This window comes from Arvicanthis niloticus, chromosome 9 (assembly GCF_011762505.2).
Source record: "Arvicanthis niloticus isolate mArvNil1 chromosome 9, mArvNil1.pat.X, whole genome shotgun sequence".
In the NCBI taxonomy this organism is placed as follows: Eukaryota; Metazoa; Chordata; class Mammalia; order Rodentia; family Muridae; genus Arvicanthis; species Arvicanthis niloticus.
The window spans coordinates 49,384,894-49,406,482 of record NC_047666.1 but is presented as its reverse complement, the minus strand read 5'-3'; the positions used below and the strand labels follow the sequence as shown (position 1 = coordinate 49,406,482).

The following is a 21,589-nucleotide window of genomic DNA, read 5'->3' as shown; positions in this document are numbered from 1 at the left end:
CAAAATGTGTATGTACTCATCAGCAATTCTTAATAAACCGTATGAGGAAGCTGAGGGCAAAAAATGAGTATAAGAAATCAATCATCACCAGTCCAACCTCAGTGAGAGTCACGTCAACCAGCGCTGCCATTGTTCTTGTTTCCTGACCATAAAGGTCCCTAGCTTAACTAATAAGAGTGTACCTTTCTGAACTTCATATTATTCCCTAAGATTTCCTACAGCAGAGCCAGTAGTAAAAACATCTTGACCTAGCTTCACTAACAACCTTATTTTTCCACATGTTCTCTAAGGGTGGTGGTCATTGTTGATAATCTACATCCTTATGTTCTTCTCTTGAGCAGTGATAGAATCATTAATCTGCCCCAGCAGCAATGCCTGAAAGAAATCAAGCATTAGTACAGCGAATGTCAGAAATACTGTCCAGTGAGGGACCTGAAACCCCCTTAAAGTTTTCAAGATTCTTTGATTAAGAGAGATGTGAGGGCAGCAAGCAGAGCTGAACTCCATAACAGAATAAAGTCCTCAGGACAGAGTCCTCGGGGCTGTGCCACATCGAGGCCCACACATGGGGTTGTGGTAACTCCTGGACTGTATTCCACGACTTGTAAAGCCATTTGTCATTCCTTCTGTATGGCCCTAGGCAGACAAAATTGTTTTGCTTGAAATTTTTGAATTTGTTTTTGTTTTGATTTGAAAAGATCAATTTTGAAGAAGCAAGAACATACACTGTAACAGTTCATAAAATATTGTGAAATGGGAGCTTCATAAATTTTGGCTAAAATGGTATTCATCTTTTGGTCATTCAGATTATTTGTACATTTGCTTTTAATGAAAATAATATATTTCCCATGCCCCCTTTTTCTTGTTGCACATATACATTTTTTAAAAAATGTTAATCATAGGCTTTATAAGTTTGGTATTGCTCAATCAGAGGTGTAACCACTACCCAACCACTATCTTTGACTGGTGGAGATACATGAACATCTGCCTCCCTGTCTCCCCCCTCTTTCTCTCTTTCATCACCTAGCTTCTCCTCTCCTTCTTCTCCTCCTCTTCTTACTCCTTCTCTTCCTCTCAGTACTCCTCCCACCTTAGCTCCTCCTACATATCACCCTTCCTATTAAAATGAAACTTTTCTCTCAAAATACAATTAGAGCATAATTATGCCAATTTGTACCCATGAGGTACAAGATAGTCCTCATACCCAGTCTAACATTTTGTTGACTAATCAGAACCTCTGTCGTCTCTCCTAACTAAAACACTTAGTTCTGAACCTGGCTTTTTCCTTGGCTTTAGGATGAATGTCAGCTGACGACCATCCACTCAAATCTTTTCTCTCAAGGTAAATAGCCAGAATTGGCTATGAGGCTATAAGTTTTCAACCCCGTCAGAAATCCAGAATGACTGAGTTAACTATAATTGTGGGAAGCACAAAGCATAGTTTCTAAAACTTAGCCAATTTATAGAGACCTCTGAACACCTGGACACTCCCTCTACTACATAACTTTGGGACATCTGTTCTTCCGCCTTCTGGCCCAGGATCATCTGACAGACCTTAATGCTGCAGAATTATTAACGGCTGATTACTCTGTCTAGGCAGATATAATCAGTTGACTATTCTGCAAGTGTGTCCTTTTCTGGACAGTAATTTGTCTGTAGAAGGACAGAGGCACTTCTTGTCTAGTGGCTGTCTCACCACAACTGGAGTAACTCCAAAGAGGTTTCCTAAGGGGGTTAATGGGGAAAGGGGATGGCATCTGAAGTGTAAATAAAATATCTAATAAAAAAGAAAAAAAAACTTGCAAATACAAAATCACACATCAAAATTTAAAAAAAGAAAATAATATATTTTAAAATAAATTGTACTCTTAGATAACTTGGAATAAGCACAGACTGAAAAAAACTAGACAACAGTTGAACATACATATGCAAAGCTAGAGTTTTCCTTTACAAGTAATTGATAAATGTGTCCAAATGGGACTATTAAATGAGAAGCTAGAATCTTTTATTTACTATGGCAACAGGCCAACCCATAGCTGTATGTTTAGATTTCCTTTCCATGTCAAAACCATCACACATTTAAAACAAGTGCTCTCTTTCTGCTCTGCTCTTTTCTCAGGCAATAGTTTAATTGTATGTTTATTAATAATTTTTATTAGCATACTTATACTAAGTAGGATGACAATTTTCATCAGTTACACTTGCTTTCTGCCCACTATTATCATGTACTTGATGTCATAATCAGTGTCAAAAATGATTAACTGTGCTTTGAGTTAAAAACAGGACCCTGAGTTAAATTGTGAGTTTTGTTTTAGAAATGAGCAGAGGGAGTTGTTGCAGAGACGAGTCAACAAGTAAGAGTAGTTGTTTTTGTTTAGTTGGTTTTTTTTTGTTTTTGTTTGTTTTGTTTTTGTTTGTTTTTTTTTTGCTTTTGCAGAGGGGATACAGTTTCAGTCCCCAGCACCCAGATAGTGGATCATAACCAACAATCTGTAATTCCAGTTTCAAGGAATCTGACAGCTGCTTCTCCCCAGGTAACATGCATACATGTGTTGCAGGAAAAACACCCATACAAGTCAAGAAACATAAAAAACAGAGCATAAGGAGGGTGAGAAGTGATGTAAGGGAAGGAATGATGAAAAGCCTGATTTCAAGGTGAGTGTTACACAACAAACTTTATCAGTCCATCAAAAGAACCAGAATGTTCTAAGATTAAGACCTGGGAGGGAACTTAGTCAGAAATGGAAAAGACAGATTTTATTGCATAGTCAATGTTCTATTGAGAAATAGTGAAATATAGACAGCAGTAAGATAAAAGGGCTGGCTGAAGAGATTCCGTAGCAGCTAAGAACACTGCTTTTAGGGATGACCTGAGTTCTGATCCCAGCACTAACATCAGGAAGTTTGCAATTGTTCTGTAGATCTGATGCCCTCTTCTGGTGTCCAGAGGTACTGCACCCATGTACTCATGGAGACAAAAATAAAACCCTCTGGCATACAATATCTCAAATCAAACCTCCTCATTGTAGGCAGATGATGACGTTACTTTATTTGTTAAAATTGATTGGTCCATTTTGACTGGTAGCTCAGCTCTTTGCCTTAAGAAACATCTCTAAGAAAGAGCGTTCCTGTACAGCTGCACACGTACTTATTTGCCCCCACAGATCCTGTGTACCTCATCTTTGAAACTCAGCATTCGAGTAGTTTTGTAATCAGCATCTCATAACTACATGTATCTGTGGTTAGGAGTATTGTTATTTCAACCTAGCTAATTGAACCTGTGGAAATCAGTGTGTTTTCTCATTTTTCCTCAACACTCATTTTTCTATCACAATGTAATTGAGTTAGTAGAGTTCATTGGGGATGCATTACAGCTCCCAAAGATGTTTTCCCAACTCTGGAAAGACAGTGACACTGCTGTTCTAATATGTTTGAACTATCACTTTACAAAGGTATAGACAGCACTTGTAATTAAGACAATAATCTTCCAAAGTGTTTTGATTAAAATATTGTTCAATCAGTTTTTGTGCAACATTCGATTTCTTAGAATTTCAAATTAAAGTATTGGGTCAGTATCCCTAATTTATTTTCTGTGAAATAAATTGCTGAAGCATTTTGCATGTGTTAATAATTCTTTGTGGAACTTTTTAATGCCAGTGGAATCCACCTGCAGAGATTTAAAGAACCCGTTAGTGCTTTTCCCCAGACTATATTTGTATAGATGTTTTTCTGTAATGAAACTCTTGGTAAACATATTTTGCCACACAATATCACCTCTGCAGTCTCCCTGTCTCTCTCTCTTTCTGGTGTGTGTGTATGTTTGTGTGGTGTGTGTGTGTCTGTGTGTGTGTCTGTGTGTGTGTCTGTGTGTGTGTGTGTGCCTAAAAGAGGACATAATATACCCTGAAACTGTGATTACAGCTGGTTATAACTCACGTAGTGTGGGCGATAGAAACTGTATTTATAAGAGCAGCAAGTGCTCCTAATTACTTGGTCTCCTCTTTTGCACTCATTGGATGTTTTTGCTTTATTTATTTATTTATTGTTGTAGATTGTTTTTGAAAGGGGGCCTCTCACTCTTTAGCTTAGAATAGCCTCTAACTTACTACAAACTTCAGGCTAGCCTCAAACTCATAACACTTTTGCCTCAAATTTTTGAGTGCTGGGATTAGGTGTGTCTGGCCCTCCAATTAGTTTCAAATATTGGCAAAAACAATAAACCAATCAAAATGTTAGTGGTTAATTTATCATAGTTTTGTACCAGCTTAATTACACACAATATCTAATTTATTTTAAATTCCCACTTTAAAAATATTTAAACGATTCTTGCCTTAATTTTATGGAACAGTAACTGTATATTTAAAGAAAATAAACACCTTCCTCTTGGCCACATCGTTATGAAGACATCAGTTTTAGCAACCTAAACCAGGGTGTCTGTTGCTAGGATCTGTCTTCTCAACCATTACATACAACTTACAACTTGCAAAGTAATATTTAGAGTGATGCAAATCAAGGGCATATAATTAGGAGCCACTAATTGTGAGATATGGAGTTCTCTCAAGCAATTAATCAGATTTGAGATAGAAACTAATCCTACAACTAATGTAAGGATAAATGGTAAAAATCTTAGTACTGAACATGGGAGACCTACATCATGATACATCAGCTGAACTTTAGGTATACTAGAACAGACAGATACAAATGTCACCACTCCATACTTCTTAGTGATGTTACTGAAGGACTTTGTCATCAGATACATTAGCACAAATCCATGAATTACCCCAGTCTTCATGCTTCACAATGTGACTTTAATAAGAATTTACGAACCCCATTGGAACAACATTGCAGTTGTTGTTTTGTGTTTTAAAGTCAGGGTCTCTGTTGTCCAAATTTGCCTCAATTTTAACTAATCCCCTTGTCTAAGCCTCTCAAGTACTCACTCATGTTATGGACTTGAACCACAGCAATGCTGACTGCATTTACAATTATGTGCAATGAATGTTTCCTAATATAGATAAAACATGAGGCTTTATTTGTGTTAGACCTTAGAACCTTAAAATACCTTCCTCAGCAAAGAAGAATAGAGGATGCCAATCAAAATATCCTGTCCTGAGGCAACCGTTCCAGACGATCTCATGAGTTCACAGTAATGGCAAGACATTATAAATCAAGGAAAGAAATCAGAGAAGACAAACTAGCTTACTATGCTGTGTTTAAAGATGTATAAGACACAAGATAAGTCATGCTAGCTTCACCTCTAGCCACATAGTTTGAACTGTAAGACGATGCATCTGTATTGTATTGTGTCTAAACTCAAAGTGCTATAATACAACCTCACACAGGAAAATTCCATGTGATCTTCGAGTACCACCTACTTTAATTTAAGAAATGCTGATTTGATTTCCTTCTTGCCATGTAGGGCTGACTATTGAATGCTGGAAAAAGTGAAACCAATGTTCTAACATTTTCTAAATGTGTGCAGTGCTCACGGCTGGAGGAGTGTGATTTCAAAGTAGAAACTATGACACAGTATGTTCGGGGTAGGACCTGACATGCTGTGTCTAACAGGGTCTCATTTAATCATCAGCACTGCTGATGGTTATTTTTACCCAAATATATATATATATATATATATATATATATATATATATATATATATATTTCCCTGCTTTACTGGAAAAACTAAGACAATGAAAATCTCATAAAGTGATGAAACTGCTTCACTAAATATAATTATCTGTAGAACTAAATCCATAAGTACTATGCAATTGTTCAGTGTTTATGAGATAGAAATTATTCAATGGAAGACTGTAGATACAGTTCATCTGATGGAGCATTTATCTAGGAGCCACCAAGATCAGGGTTTGTTGTGTAGCCCCATATAAACAGGTCTTGGTAACCTCCTGTAGTCCCAGCACAGGGAGCTTGAGAGAGGAAGATCGGGAGTTCAATGTCATCTTCCACTACATAGTAAGTTCAAATAAAGTTAGTCTGGACTATATGAAACGTTCATTTAAAATAATAAAGCTAGACACACACAAAAAAAGATTAAAATAAGCAAAATTTCAAAGGGAAGTGTAGGAACAAAGGTCACAACGCCCTGAGGACACTGACTTCTATCAATGTGAGCAAAACCATCTAGTTGGTGAGTCAGAAGGACAGAAGCACAAAAGGCACTTATGAAATATTCCTCACAATGTCCCATAAAACACCTATTTTAATCACTGGTAAAAGAGTTCAATTTACATAGACGACAATGCTAAATTTAAACAGCAGAATCTGGAGAGTTCTGTTGTGTTCTCCTTTTCAGAGACTATTTTAAAGGCAATGTTATTTCCAGCATTTCAGACTTCTTTTAAGAACACCCAAGTGCAGGGAAACAGAAAGCCTCATCAATTATCTTACCTCTTACCTGCCTGGAGAGGGGAAAGTGTTCATGTTCATTTGAGAGTAGCAAAGAGAACCATCCCTTACTACCTTTGCCAGGAGAGAGAGAGAGAGAGAGAGAGAGAGAGAGAGAGAGAGAGAGAGAGAGAGAGAGAGAGAGAGAGAGGAGCAGGGATAGAGAGACAGGGAGACAAAGAGAAAGAGAGAGGGGAGAGGGGAGGGAAGATGGAGGGAGGGAGAGACAGAGGGAGGGAGGGACTAAGATATGTAGCAAGAAAGAGGCAAATGTCTTTGTGAGAAAGAAATATAAAACAAAGCATACGTGCTTCTTATTTTTCTGTTCAGAGTAAGTTTGGTATCCGAAAATTGCCATGCTAAAATCAATAACACAGCTCCTGACCTGAAGTCCTGGCCATGGAGATAAAAGCTTCCTCACAAGCCTGCACAATCCCACAGGACACGGTTCCTAAACCACTCTTAACTTCTTGGCCTTTACAAAGGTTTGGTGCATGTTAGATTATGTTTAATTTCAATGTGACACAAGCTAGAATCATTACTGATTAGTGCTTCATGAGGGAGTGTCAAGCCCACTGTGATTCATGCCACCCCTAGGCAGGTGGTCCTGGATTGTGTAAGAAAGCAACCTGATCAAGCAAAGCTAGAGAGAGGAAGCCTATAACTAGCGTTTCTCCATGGTCTTTGCTTCAGTTTTTGGTTACTATTTCTTGTTTGAATTCCTGCTCTGCAATAGAGTGTGACCTTACCAAACAAATAATTTCTTCTTAAATTTGGTTTTGGTCAGTGATTTATGATAGCAACAGAGAAACCTACCTATGTTAGAAGTAAATACAAATTACATATGAGATTGTCAGCATGTCATTAGTTGCTGACATCTTATGTACTGGCTTTAATACACAGACCACTTGGTGCCTCAAGAAAATTTTGTTCAAACATGATTATTGGTACACAATTCCATGAAAACTACACTCCATTTTATCTTTATAACCATTTATGCTATAGTTTTCTCAGCTTGCATTACATGCATGGAACTTCTGGGGTGTCTATGAAGTGTTTTATATGATTAGGGGTATTGATGGCTCTAGACAGATTAGTAGGTATGGGTCTTGCAACTGTCCACAGAAACAATGACAGTAGACAATCACATTGGAAATTAGCTACACTGTCTTCTGAGACTAAGGACATCTCATCCTGGTATACTGGCTCCACATGACAACACCAAGCTTTTCTAATATAAATGAACTGAACTTAGCTCACAAGAATGAAGGGGAAACAATTTTGTAAAATTTAATGAAAATATCAAATGTTGAATTTTGATATATTTTCTATTTAGAATCATTAGGTTTGTCATGTGACAAAGTAAATATGCCTTTTCGGACCACAATATGGATTAAAATTTGATGTAAAACCACAGATCCTTTGTGGATACTTGCTGCCTCTATTTATACACAAAATACATTGCCAGTTATTACAGAGAAAGGCATCAGCTCTTGCTTTCAGAACGAATAGTCAACACAACATGGTCCCTTGCTTGGTATAGTTGGATCCCATAGGAAAGATCTTAACCACAACTGGACCAGTAGTTGAGAATACCAATTCTTTTTGACCTAGTGACAGTAAATTGTCTTTTTTTCCCACCTTGACTCTCCTACTACCCCTGTCCTTTCGCCATATGCTAGCATCCTCAGTCATGAAGCCTTTATAAAGCGTTAATGGTATGAAAAAGGGCACCTGGATCTAACAGATTTGTATCTGTGAAACCATGAAGGGCCCAATCTTTAATTGAAGGGTTGGCTCCTACTATGTTTTGTGTTCTCTTTGTGCAAAGAACTTCCCCTGTTGCTCATCTCTTCTACTCCCTCAGCCCTTCTGTTTCTTCATCTCTGTCAGAAGTAGAGACAGTCCTAACACCAGGCTTGATGAGCTCAGGCTTTCAGACTTGTTCCAGACTGACCAGTCATGTGTTCGATTCATATATAATCAAGTATGCAGAGAGGAAGGAGGAGGTGCCTCTTTCCAATAGAGATTGTTACTGGAATTTCTCTAGTTGGACTCCAAGTGAAGTCAGAGGAAATATGGGCTGTGCAGTGAAATTAACATCATTTCATGTCAACCCAAGGGAATTGGTTTCAGGTGTGTGTGTGTTTATATCTTTATTATTTAAAATAAAGTCTGTTTGCTTGGATTTTATGTCTTTGGGGAATAAATTTTTTTGTTTTGTTTTGTTGTTTCTTTGAAAAATCATTACAGTATTTGTTAAGTGTCTACACCTTCCTATTAACTTCAGTTTTGACGAAATCTGTGACACAAGTTTTCATTTACATCGCCAAATTAAAGCATTCTCTGGGGTCTACTTAATATTCTTATTGAATGGAACTGCACATTCTCATGGTCAAAGAGAAACTACAGAAATCACCTCTGCTGGATCTGCTATTGCCTTTCTCTTGAGAACAAACCAGTAAGAGTTTGTTGAAAATTAAAATCATCATGCCACTATGATAGGCTTCCTTTCAGTGATTCCATTTTTGAGTGGTACTTACTAGGTTTGTGTCAAACCCATTCAAGGTTTGATGATGTTAGAATTCCCTGCATCGCAAAGGCAGTGCTGGTTCTCAGGTCTTTTCTCCCAACATAGCTTTAAATTCAGCCCTGTACTTTATCTGAGTTCATAAAAATTCATAATTCATGAACTGGGTTGTGTTCTTGTTTTATATAGTAGGGTAATGAGAGTAATGATAATGTCATCATATGCATGATTTTGTCCCAAGAACTATGTAGGGACTAGTATAAATAGACACTCAGTAAACATTTTCAGATAAACATATGAATCAAGAAAAACAGTGTCCAACCTGTAGTCTCTGGGCTTCACATGGCTGAGCATAGCTAGAAATGTAACCCAAACATAAAAATTTTAAGTCAATTAAAACATGAAGAGATTTCATTTTGCAACTTGTTTTGTAGCTTGATTGCATATTTCTGATGTGTGAAGTTTGCAGATGATAATATTTTTTAGTAGTAAATTAAAGAAAGAAAGGCAGATGGTCTCAAAAAGCTTAGTAAGGTAAAAAGAACAATGATCCATGACATCACTTTTTAAAATGTAGAATGCTAGACAACCAGTTATTTAGTATGTTATCAGTTATGTGAGCATGTCCTTATTGAAATTACAAAACCATTAATTATTTTAAATATTAAAACATATTAATTGTATTTTTATTTATGTTAAAATTTTACTTGTTTGAAGTAGATACATAATATGCTCTCTTTGGCAGCACATTTACTAAAATTGGAACGATACAGTGAAGATTAGCATGGCAGCCGCACAAGGATGACATGCAGATTATAAAGTGTTCTATATTTTACAAGCCATAGGGCCCAAGTGAGGATGCCTCAATCCCACTTGGGAGGAGAAGAAAGCAATCACAGGGAGCAGAGGGAGGGAGGGAGGGACCTTTGTGGGAGAGGGGATAGAGAGGGGAAAGGGGAACAAGATCAGGTATTTTGTGTCTGTGTTGGGGGGGAGGGCAGAGTAAAGCCCCGAGGGCCAGCAGAAAGAATGGAAACACAATCTTAGGAAGTAGGATGTGGGGGGACCCTCTAGAATGTACCGGAGACCTGAGAGGTGAGATACACTCAAGACTCAAAGGGACAGCCCTTAGATGAAATCCCCAAGAGTGGGAAGAGGGAACTTGTAGAGTCCATCTCCAGTAGAAAGACAGGACTCCAAGTAGAGTGATGAGGTTGCCATTCCATAATCAAAAACTCTGACCTAGGATTGTTTCTGTCTAAAAGAACTGCAGGGACAAAAATGGAGAAGCGCCTGAAGGAAAGAAGTTTCAGTGACCCGTCCAAATTGAGATTAAGCTCAAGGGGTGGCTCCAAGGTTTGACACTATTGCTGATGCTGTGCTGTGCTTACAGACATGAGTCTGGCATGGCTGCCCTCCGAGAAGCCCAACAAGCTGCTGAAAGAGTCAGATGTAGATATTTACACCAAACCAATGGACATAAGCCAGGAACCTTGTTGAATTATGGAAAGTCAGGAAGAAGCTGAGGAGGAGGGTGACCCCATAGGAAGACCAGCAGTTTCAACTAACCTGTATCCCAGAGATCTCTCAGACACTGAGCCACCAATCAGGCAGCATACATTAGCTAATATGAGGCCCTTGCCACATATAGCAGAAGACTGCCTGGTCTGGCCTCAGTGAGAGAAGACTCACCTAACCCTGGAAAGACTTGAGGCCTCAGGGAGTGGAAAGGTCTGGTGGGGTAGAAGTGTGGGGGTGGGGACATCTTCTTGGAGACAAGGGAGGAGAAATGGGATGAGGAACGGTTGGAGGGCAGACAGAGAGGGAGATGATAACTGGACTGTAAATATAGATTAAATAACAATATTTTAAAAAGTAGATAAGTCATAAATTTCAGGATATATATATATATATATATTTCATATTTATTTCAATAATAATAGAATTAAACTGAAAGATAAAAGCTAAAACCTATTACTTATGTTTAATAAATTAAAGTTCTGACCTTAGAAGTTGCTTTAATGTGCCTTTCATTAACCACATTCTTACATTTTGGCTATATTTTAATTATAGCTTTGTAGCATTTTATCACAGCTCAAGATATTCTTTTGTATTTTTCATTTTTTATTGGATATTATATTTACATTTCAGATTTTATTCCCCCCAACCCAGGAACCCCCTATCCCATCTCCCCTCCTGCTTTTATGAGGATGTACCCCCCAACTACCCCCCAAATCCCACCTCTCCACCCTCGAATTTCCCCCCACTCTGTGTCCAGCCTTCATGGGACCAAGGATCTCCTCTCCCACCTGTGCCCGACAAGACCATCCTCCCCTACATATACAGCTGGAGCCATGGGTCCCTCCCTATGTGTTCCCAGGCTGGTGGTTAGACCCTGGGGAGCTCTGGTTGGTTGGAATTGTTGCTCTCCTCATGGGGCCACAAGCCCTTTCAGCTCCAAGATATTCTTATTATGGTAAGTAAACAAACCTCCCATAAAGTAATTATACCAGCATTGACTTAATATAAGAAAATGGTATTTAATATTAGTACATATAGTCATGGACAAATAGTGTTCTTAGCAATAATAGATTCCTTCACATCTTAGGAAAATTCATCAATTATTAGTCATTTTCCTAGTAGACTAAAAGAAAAAGACACTCAACCTATTGAAAATATGACCTACCAGCATGTATCACAGCTAGTTAGTATGAAATATTTAACACATGCCTATACTGGACTTGGATGCTTATTGTCTCTTTTGTTTAGATTATATAACAATTTTTATATTTAAATAAAACACTATCAGAACACAGATAATCCAATTAAAACATTTAAAATATAAAGAAAGAACCATTTCTTCTTATGTCCAGAAGTGGCCTGAGACTCTGAACATTGGAATCTAGACCACTATTCCTTGGTTTGAAATGAAGATTTTGATCAAACTTAATAAATATAGGACAGTGATCTGTTAAATCATGAGGATATTGTATAAAATAAAGGTGAAAATGAGTGTCACTTGGAAAATTAAAGCATGTCAACCTTTCTTTAGCTCACACATTCCTTGTTTTCTTAGATAAATTGTGGGCCTATGTACTGCAACAGTTTAGAAAACCGAGTCTGAAGTAGAAATTTCTGGTTTCTTTAACACCTCCATTGTGTCGTGAGGTTTTTCTGGAAGCGGTTTTGTGAAAGGGCATGTGATGATTCGCTGAAAGTAGACATTTGAGAGGGTACCTGATGTATAGAAAGAATACAAATACAACTCCAAAAACAGTGAGAGGATTCTCTTGCCTTGCAGTGCCATGCAACACTTAGCTTCTTTGCCGTTCTTCACTTGTCTTCACTGGTCCTCACTTCATAGAGTGAAATTCATCAAAGAACAGCCAGTGGTATTCTGGCTGATTCTGGTTGCTTCAACTGACTTGTGCAGACTCAGTGGAGCCTAGCTGTTTTGACTGGATTGTGCTACCACTACTGATTCAAGTTTAATACTGATATGAAGAGTGGTGTCACCTCAAGGAATTACTTATAAACAGGTCCACACAAGTCTTTTCCTATTAACATTTTTCTCCTACCTCTAGTCAGTGGGTTAGAAGGGAGGTTGAAGAGGTTAAGAACTCTAAATAAAGTAGGTTTTGAAAAATTAAGCCTAGAGGCAGCAGGGCCAAATGTTTAAAATATACAACCTGTGGCTGAAGCTGAACTCCAGGATAATGTGTAATAAGACACTAGTTATGAGCTGCCATATGTCTTCAAGTTCTTTCTTGCAGAAACATTTAAATATTGGCTATGTACAGTTGTTAGGTTAGGTGATTGTCAGCAGACTTTCTTTGTCAAGATTTATCACCAGTGATAATATTATCTTTAAATGGTTCAAGTTCAAAGCAGCCAACTGTTTTAAAGGCTACTGACTATAAATTGAACTCTCTCTCTCTCTCTCTCTCTCTCTCTCTCTCTCTCTCACACACACACAGAGAGAGAGAGAGAGAGAGAGAGAGAGAGAGCTGTTTCTCAGTATAATAGCAATAACTATAGCTAATATATGATCATGCCAAACCAGCATGTTTTTATGCCCACGTACATCATGAAAATAATGGTCTAAATGGAGCAAGAAGTGTGATTCCTATGTAGGATTAACTATTAAAATTAGAAATGATATGGGATACAAAACAGATCAGAAATGCAAAGAGACACCACTACAGATCTTAGGGACATCACAATAAAAAATATCACAAACAACCCTTGGCCTACAAAATAGATCAATTCATTTCAATGCACCAGGTGTGAAAAATCTACCAAGAAATAAATAACTTGAATAGGTAGTTTAAGAACTCAAATAAATAATTGAATTTTCTAGCATGGCACAATGTTAGGTACCTGGAATCCCTGCATTCAAGAGAACAATGAACTTAACAGACATATGTGTATTGTCATGTGTTTGGATGATTAGGCAAAATAGCTAAAACACCAAAGTGGCAGAAATAGAATCAGGTTAGGTATTCATTAACAAATGAATAAATAAAACATAGTATATACATATATATATATATATATATATATATATATATATATATATATATGTATATATAAATATACAAGATAACATTTTATTAATACATAAATAATGAAAATATGCCATATGCAAGGACATGTATGCAAATGAAGATTATACTATTTGAAATATAAGACTTTGAAAGCCAGATACTTGTGTTCTTTATCATCTGTGGTTCCTAGGTTTATATATCAGTAGATATACAGAACACACACACACAAAAAAAAAAAATTAAAGTAGAAGTGTAACTGTCTAGTGAATGAATAGTATTAACAGGAGGAGAAGGAGAGAGAATTAATGAGAGGTATGTCCATAAAACTTGGCTGAATGTGTCTTTATGAGACTTACCAGTTTATACAATGAAGACATATCATTAATTCCCTATGGGCAATAGTTACTCACACAGCACAAAGATATACCAAAAACTGGGCTAGTCAACATATCATCAGAAATGGAAGAGGTGCTCACAAGAGGCCACCTTGAATGACTATAGCAGTTAACAGTTGTTGAGAGAGGATGTGGGGTAGCCACTTAAAAGTAGCACACGATCCACTCAGTAACTCCTATTCAACATTATATAAGCACCTCTCATTAAACTCAGTGAGTCATCTAAAAATGAGGAAAAAGTAGGGGGGGGTCTTTTAGATCTGATAATATGGTTACATTCTAGAACAAGGACAATCTCAAATATTGCTAAAATGTGTAGTATCAATAAGCCTCCTCCAGGCTGAGTGTTGATGGTGGTGCCAGCCTGTAGTTCCAACTTCTCAGGATACTGCATCGGAATGATCACAAGTTCAAGCCTTTCATGGGCAACTTAGTGAGGTTTAGTAGGAAAATAATAAAAGGGCTATGTGTATAGTTAAATATTGGAGCACTTGTTTTCTATGCTTGAGGCTCCAAGTTCAGCACTCTGTACATAAAAAAATGAAACATGCAAGCAAACAAAAACCTTCTCATTTGCTTCCAATAGGATAGAGGCATGTAATCATCACTTTCTCATAAAAGTAAATAGTCTTTTACCATAAAATCTGCCGTGTGCACTCATTTTATTTACTCAAATTAATAAAAACTAATTTCTGCATAAAAGCCTATGTATGGATATTTATACTAGCTTTATACATAATTGCCCAAACTTGCAAGCAACTGAGAACTCTTCCATTCAAGGAACAGAAAAATAAACCAAAGTAAATCAAAATGATGAAATAGCACATGATGAAAACGAACCTTTAATGCATGCTATGCAATGGAAAAATGTCTATCTGAAAAGGTTACTAAGGATATGATGTTTGGAGGAGGATGAAAAATCTATAGTGATGACCAAAATACCAGTGATTGCTAAATTTGGGTGAAAAGGAAGGATTAAACATGTGGATAGATTTTTTAAGGTCAGTAAAATGGTGTGTGATTATCATTATATTCTGGTCTAAAACTATGGAGTATATACTTCTTCTAAAACATCATAAATACTAGACTCTAGGTGAATGTGATATGCGAATGTGGACTCACCCCTTATTGCAAATGGGCCACTCTGGTGGGGGATATGGCTAACCTAGGTAGTGGGTACATGTATGCGTACAAGGAGGGAGAAACTTGGGAAATTTATCAAGCTCAGCATTGCTATGAATCAAATATTGCCATTATAGTAAATTATTGAAACAATCATTAAATGAGAAGGCTCTCTTTCACTCAGAGTGGTGCTAATTTACAAAGCATCATATAACACAATTGCTGTGGAGCAGCCATAACTTGCACCTCCTGCTCAGTATGGGCTCAAAGTAAGCATTGATCAGGTACTTCTTTGAGGAAAAAAAAAAAAAACCAGAACAACCAAAAGCAACCACCAAAATAACAGTAGATTGGGTGTTACAAGTGTGTTACTCTCAGTCCAGTCCCTTTATAGAAATGAGAGTGCATCTTTATGGGCTTGAATCCTACAGCAGATAAGAGTTTACTGTGATGTATTTTATGATGTAATGCAAAAAAAATAATCTGAGAATATAATTAGAGTGAGGAAATGTAGCAATGGGGATGCAGAAGGGTGTGCTAACGTGTCCTGGGAGACATGATCAAAAAATTTATCTACTCACCTCAGATAGGGCACCAACTTCAGACAATTCACCCTAGTCTGGTGTGGTGTCAACAATGAGTTTTCTGGACTTACAAGAAACATGGAAGATTCTCAGACACCTGCATCATGGAAATGACTTACCCTGGACTGGGCTACAATCATTGAAAAATTAGTTGGAGCTTCCTTTTTAGTACTTCCACCCTGAGTGTGATCTATCACCATCTGATAGTATGTACACCTAGTGCAGAGTTAATGCATGCCAGAATTGATTAATGACTGTATTTTAAATGCACAGTAATGGAATTCTTCAAGAAAAAAAAATGAGCATGAATCAGTGTGACTGGGTAGGTAGATCTCTCTTCTCCGTGTGTGTCATGACATGTAAGCTGATTCTTTCCTTAATTCTTTTGGATGGCAATGAGTGAGACCAGCTTAACACAGAGACGTAGGTCTCAGGAGAAGAGCACTCTCAATAGTTAGCAGCTGTCAAGAGTAGAATTCAGGTGTTTGAACACGATTCCAAGTCATTCACCCGAGAATCCCTGGAGATAATAGGAAGCAGAAGCATCTCTCTCTGGAGGCTTTAGTTTTGTTTTCTTTTTTTTAATGGGAGATGGGATAGGGAGATGACACACTTGGTTCCATAGAGACTAGAGACATGAGTTGTATTTACACTTTAATTTGCATAGAAATTACAGAAAGGATTTCTTAAATAGCAAGCTACAATTTGTAGGCTGTGCAGTAAAACATATTCTTTTGCCTTGGTCACTAGAACCACACTGATGCTGAGGGTCCTAACACTATTTTGAGGATAAAGAATATGCAATGGGGGGAAAAGAACAGTAATCTTTTTATCAAACTCTTCCGTATGTGTGGTTGGTGTGGGGGTGGGGCTATGCAGGTGGTTTTTCTCCTATTCTACCAAGTGAATCCTGGGATTGGGCTCGAGGTGTCAACCTTGGCAGCAAACACTTTACACCAATGAAAACATCTCACTAGTCTGAGCACGTCCCTCTTAATCCAAACTGAGGCACCAACTGGGAGACACCAGAATGGCTAGGCATTTGAATAGTGGAAATAATTTTTCTAAGAAAATATGAAGGTGATAAAAATATGGATTTTAACACAATGTTTAAGGAGCAAGCCCACCTAGTAATCCAAACTTGTCTATCACTGATACTGCTGCTAATGGTACTGTCATGAGCCAACCACCGACATCCTTTGTCCACAGTGAAGTTTCAATGCACTAGAGTCTGGCGGGGAGTTCATCAGTTGCTCATATCAGCTATAACTTAAATGAGAAAGTAATGGTTTTGAAACGTGCCCAGAACAGACTGCACCAGTGTTGTAAAAAAAAAAAAAAATCCTTAAGAAAACTGAGACCTTTCTGCAAAGCAGTAGCTTTCAGAGTGTGGGTTCCTCAGGGACAGCAGCAGAAGTATCACACAGGGATTGCCTACAGATGTCAATTGTATCACCAGATACCATACAAGGAACTTGGAATTCCATCCCTTAGACACAGAGGCAGATCCTAAGTTTGAATGTATCCTGGACTGCATAGAGAGAACATTTATAAAAATAAACGTCATTTCTGTAGCCCCATCCTACATTCAGCCCCAGAAATTTTAAGGTGCTTGGGAATGCATTCTCAGGGTTTCAAGTGAGGCTGATGAAGTTTATAGTTCAAGAGCTAATCATACAAAAGAATAAGAGATAACAGACAAAGGACCTACAAAGATGGAGTAGTTGGAAGGTTTTCTGACGAAAATCAGTGAAGTTAAAAATCCTGTGGAAAAGGTAGATAGAACTGCAGAAGCCAGAGAGTTAGAGTGAGTGACGTAGCTAAGGGCAGGAGGAAATGATCTTCCAGTCTTCAAAATTAAGAGTAGGCAAATGGCAGCTCAGAGACCAGATTTGCTCCTCAACCAACCTGTCTGCCTGAGCCAGCAGAAAAGTCAACTTCAATCTGTGTGAGTAGAAGGAGCAGTCTCTTCCTGCATTTACATCACCAGCCTGGCACCCGAAAGGGTTCTGGTTTTGCAACCCTTGCAGAATTAGATGAAAGCCTGGCAAGGAGTACACAGCCCTTTAGAGCAGTAGCACTCTGCCAGGGCTGTGTTTTAGAATCATCTGGGAGCTATATGAAAATAAGATGCAGGAAGTAAACCCAGAACAATTAAGTGGACCTCTGGTGTGTGGGGCCCAGGCAGGTTCTACTAAACTGCACTTGGTCTTTCTAAGAGGGATTAGTCTAATCCTGTTTGCTTTAAAAAAAAAAAAAAATCAGAGAGTGACTTATGGTGTGATAAGCATCTGATAATGGTGAGGGAGGGAAATAACCAGCTTCCTTATTTAAACCAGTCCAGAGGAAAAGGTGTTTGTATTGCATTTTATACTTATGTAAGTATAGAACAAGTTAAAAGTCCAACATGCAGCAATGGTTGCAAACTTCATTTCCTTGGAAAGCTTCATGAGCTCAAGAAGACTCAGATTTTCTGAATCATTCTATTAGCATTAGTATTTCAAAACTCATTAAGGCCAAGCAGTGATGGCACATGCCTTTAATCCCAGCACTTGAGAGGCAGAGACAGGCAGATTTCTGTGTTCGAGGCCAGCCTGGTCTACAGAGTGAGTTCCAGGACAGGCAGGGCTATACAGAGAAACCCTGTCTCGAGAAACAAAAGAACACGAAACAAAAACAAACAAACAAACAAAACCAACAAAACTTATTAAATTCTGAATTAGCAAGGGAAATGGCAAGGAAAACATGATTCTTGTCTAAAGACATGCAAGTCAATTTTGTCCTGCAGAAGGTGGTTGTGACACCCTCCAAAAACGAACTTCATGTTTACAGAAAGTTAATTTGTAACATCCTGAGCTGTTAAAATGAGACTCTTTGGAGTCTCCACTGAACATATCTCCCCAGTTCTTCACTAATAATTAAATGGAAGTCGTGATGTGCAGATTTCATTCCTGCTTGAAAGTTATTATTTTATTTTCTGAAATATAGTATTTCAACTTCACTTTCACTCTAAATTAGTGCGAAGGACCATTGTGAGATGGGAGAAAGGCATGCAAAGTCTCTAGTGTCGTAATAAAAAGCAGCTAGAAGCATTTTCTTCTCTTTGCCTGGACATAGACAGAGAAGCTATCACGTAAACACAACTCTAAACCCCTGACTTCCAGGTAAATTGTAAAGTCACTCTGGGAAAAACAAAACAAAACAAAAGAAATATATCAACAGCAACAGTAAGTTTTAAGGATGACCCATAGTGGTAACCATAGTTGGGTTTCATTAGTGAAGTTTAGGAACTTTTCTCGAAAGGGTTGTTATGAGAATGGAGATTCTCAGCACATGCTTTCATAGTGTCTATTCTTCTTCTTTTTTTGGATAGTTTATTTATTTACATTTCAGATGCCATCCCTTTTCCCCATTTTCTCTCTCTAGAAACACCTTATCCTATCTCCCCTCCTCCTATTTGCATTTATACCATTTTAATTACATGCAAGTATTAAGGTCAGTTCTAGGTTGAGGGTCTAGCAATACAATAGATGCAAATAGTCAAGGAACACGCAAGGCAATAAACAAGATTCTGTGAACACTCCTGTGATCACAGTTTCTAGGGGCTTATCAGGATGACCAAAGTATCTGAGCCAACTTCCCTGTCCTAGCCCAAAGTCATTTTTATGTCTGAAGCCTACCTCCTTGTTCTAGCCTAAAATTTGGATTCCTGCCTGAAATTACTTCTTTGTTTTAGCCTAAGATTTATATTACTGCCTGAAATTACTTCTTTCTTCTAGGACAAGGAAATGGGCTGCTTGACAGGAATATGACATTGGCGAAGGACAAGGAAGTGGGCTTCAGGCAGGAATCTGACATTAGGCTTAGTGTCTGTTCTTGACAAGCAAGGTCTAGTCAGCAGTCATTTAAACCTACAACACTTCTGTATGTGAGTTCCACAATTTATTGAGAAATAACATAAGCCAAAATTTCATAAGTGATAACATTCATGTTTCTCACAGATCCAGGAAATCTGAGATGAAGGATCTGGTGATGGCATTGTTCCTGGCAGAATTCCAAGGAAGCATAGACCACCATCACATACAGAATGACAGGAGCATATATGTTTCTGTTGTATATTCTCACACTTCTGCTTTTTTGTGTTTTTTATTTTTACATCTTAGGCCTTTAAATTACATTCCTTAGGATAATAAAATAATGGGCCCGAAGCAGCTTAAGGGATGAAAGGTGGACTACAGCTTGCAGTATGAAAGGACATAATCTCCCCTGAAAACAATCTATGCCTGAGGGAGCTTAAGGCAACTAGTCACGCTGCAACCACAGTAAGGAACCACAGAGCAATGAATGTTGGACCTCAGGTAACATTCTTCATTGAATCTAGTCTAGTATCTCAGGATGCTACTCACATTAGGGTAATTCTTCTTTCAATTAACCTGAGACAAATCACAGATATATCAAAAAGTTGTCTCGTCAGAGATTCTAGTTCTTGCAAAGATGACAATCAGTAATCAAAACATTATCCAAAATATTTACTGTGATAACCCCTCTCCTTATTGTTTATTTATCTTATTCTTTATTCTTATTCTTATTCCTTATTCTTATTCTTATTTTCTTCTCAAGACAGTGGCTTTTCTGTGTAACAGCTTTGGCTGTCCTGGAATTTGATTTGAGGACCAGGCCAGCATCGAACTCAAAAATCTGCCTGCCTCTGAATCCCTTTTGCTGGGGATTAAAAACACACCAATTTGCCTGGCTAAAAGTTTCTTTTCATGTTTAATTATGTGTATACACTTACATATGTTTGTAAATACATGAACTTGAGGGTAGAATGCATAGAGATCAAAGGTGTGAGATCCCCTAGAGTTGGAGTTACAAGTAGTTTTGAACGGCTACACATAGATGCTGGGTATTAAACTCTGGTTCTCTGCAAGAACAGTAAGTGCTCTTAATCACTGAAATTATTTTTAAAAGACAGCTAATTACAAGTCTCAAAGGCACAGAATTAGTTAGAATCCAATTCTCTGAGACAACAAACAATGTTGCTAGAGAGCTGTCTCAGAAAGCATCATTGTCTTGTGTGAGGAGTCACTAACTGCCATTACAAATTAAAGAAATGCTCTTCAGTGGTGCTTACCTTTAATCTCAGCAGTCTGTGTGCAGAGGCAGGCAGATCTCTGAATTTGAGGCCAGCCTAGTCTACAAAGTGAGTTCTAGGATAGCCAAGGCTACACAGAATAACCCTGTCTTGAAAAAGCAAAGTATGTAAATGAATAAATGAAAGAAAGTAAGTAAGAGAGAGAGAGAGAGAGAGAGAGAGAGAGAGAGAGAGAGAGAGAGAATGACACTATGTAACATAGAGTGTCTCTTCAAACAGAGGTAAAAGTTCCAGTGTCAGTGCAGTGGATATAAAATAAGCTACTTATTGTTAAATTTAGAATCAACCTTGTTTTATAATACTTGGGAGAAAGCCAGCAGCCTATTTAAAAATAGGAACTGCCCAAATTTTTAAAAATAGGATATGATTTTGTAAGTTATTCAATGCCCAGTTTCTGTGTAAATTATCACTACAATAAATCTGTTCAGGGAGGTTATACTTAATGTATTTCTCAAATTGTGAGTTGAAAGCTTCTGCTGAGTTGAAAATAAAATGGCATACATTTTACTCAGTTAACATAAACAGAGCAATTGTGTAGTTCTCCCCAGGTAAGGCTCTGCAGGGTGAGCAATAACAGTGTTTAAGCTTGGATAGCTCAGAGATATTTTCTTGCTGCATATAATTTGTGGGTAGGACTCTGGCCATACACAAACAATCCTCTCTTGTATCACTCAGGCACCATTGCAGAAAGCAGTTTCTATTAGCCTCTGCCTTCGCAGGCAAATGTGCCATTTCCTGATCTGGCTTTATTTCTCAGGACCAGCTCTTGTAATTTTATGTAGTTGTTTAGGTGATTGTCCAGTGTGTTGTGTTCAAACAGAAGGCTTTCTTCTGTACACTCATGTTTTGCTCTT

At 37.9% G+C, this 21,589-nt stretch overlaps 1 protein-coding gene and 1 non-coding gene across 5 annotated transcripts in view; one reads left to right on the top strand and one right to left on the bottom strand.

Annotated features, from left to right (window-relative positions):
- Positions 1-21,589, bottom strand: part of Grm7 (glutamate metabotropic receptor 7) — an 819,622-nt gene that overhangs the window by 435,564 nt on the left and 362,469 nt on the right. The gene's annotated exons all lie outside the window — the stretch shown is intronic.
- On the top strand, positions 9,662-9,767 carry LOC117715903 (U6 spliceosomal RNA). Its single transcript, XR_004607689.1, has one exon. It is a non-coding gene; the product is annotated as a U6 spliceosomal RNA (small nuclear RNA).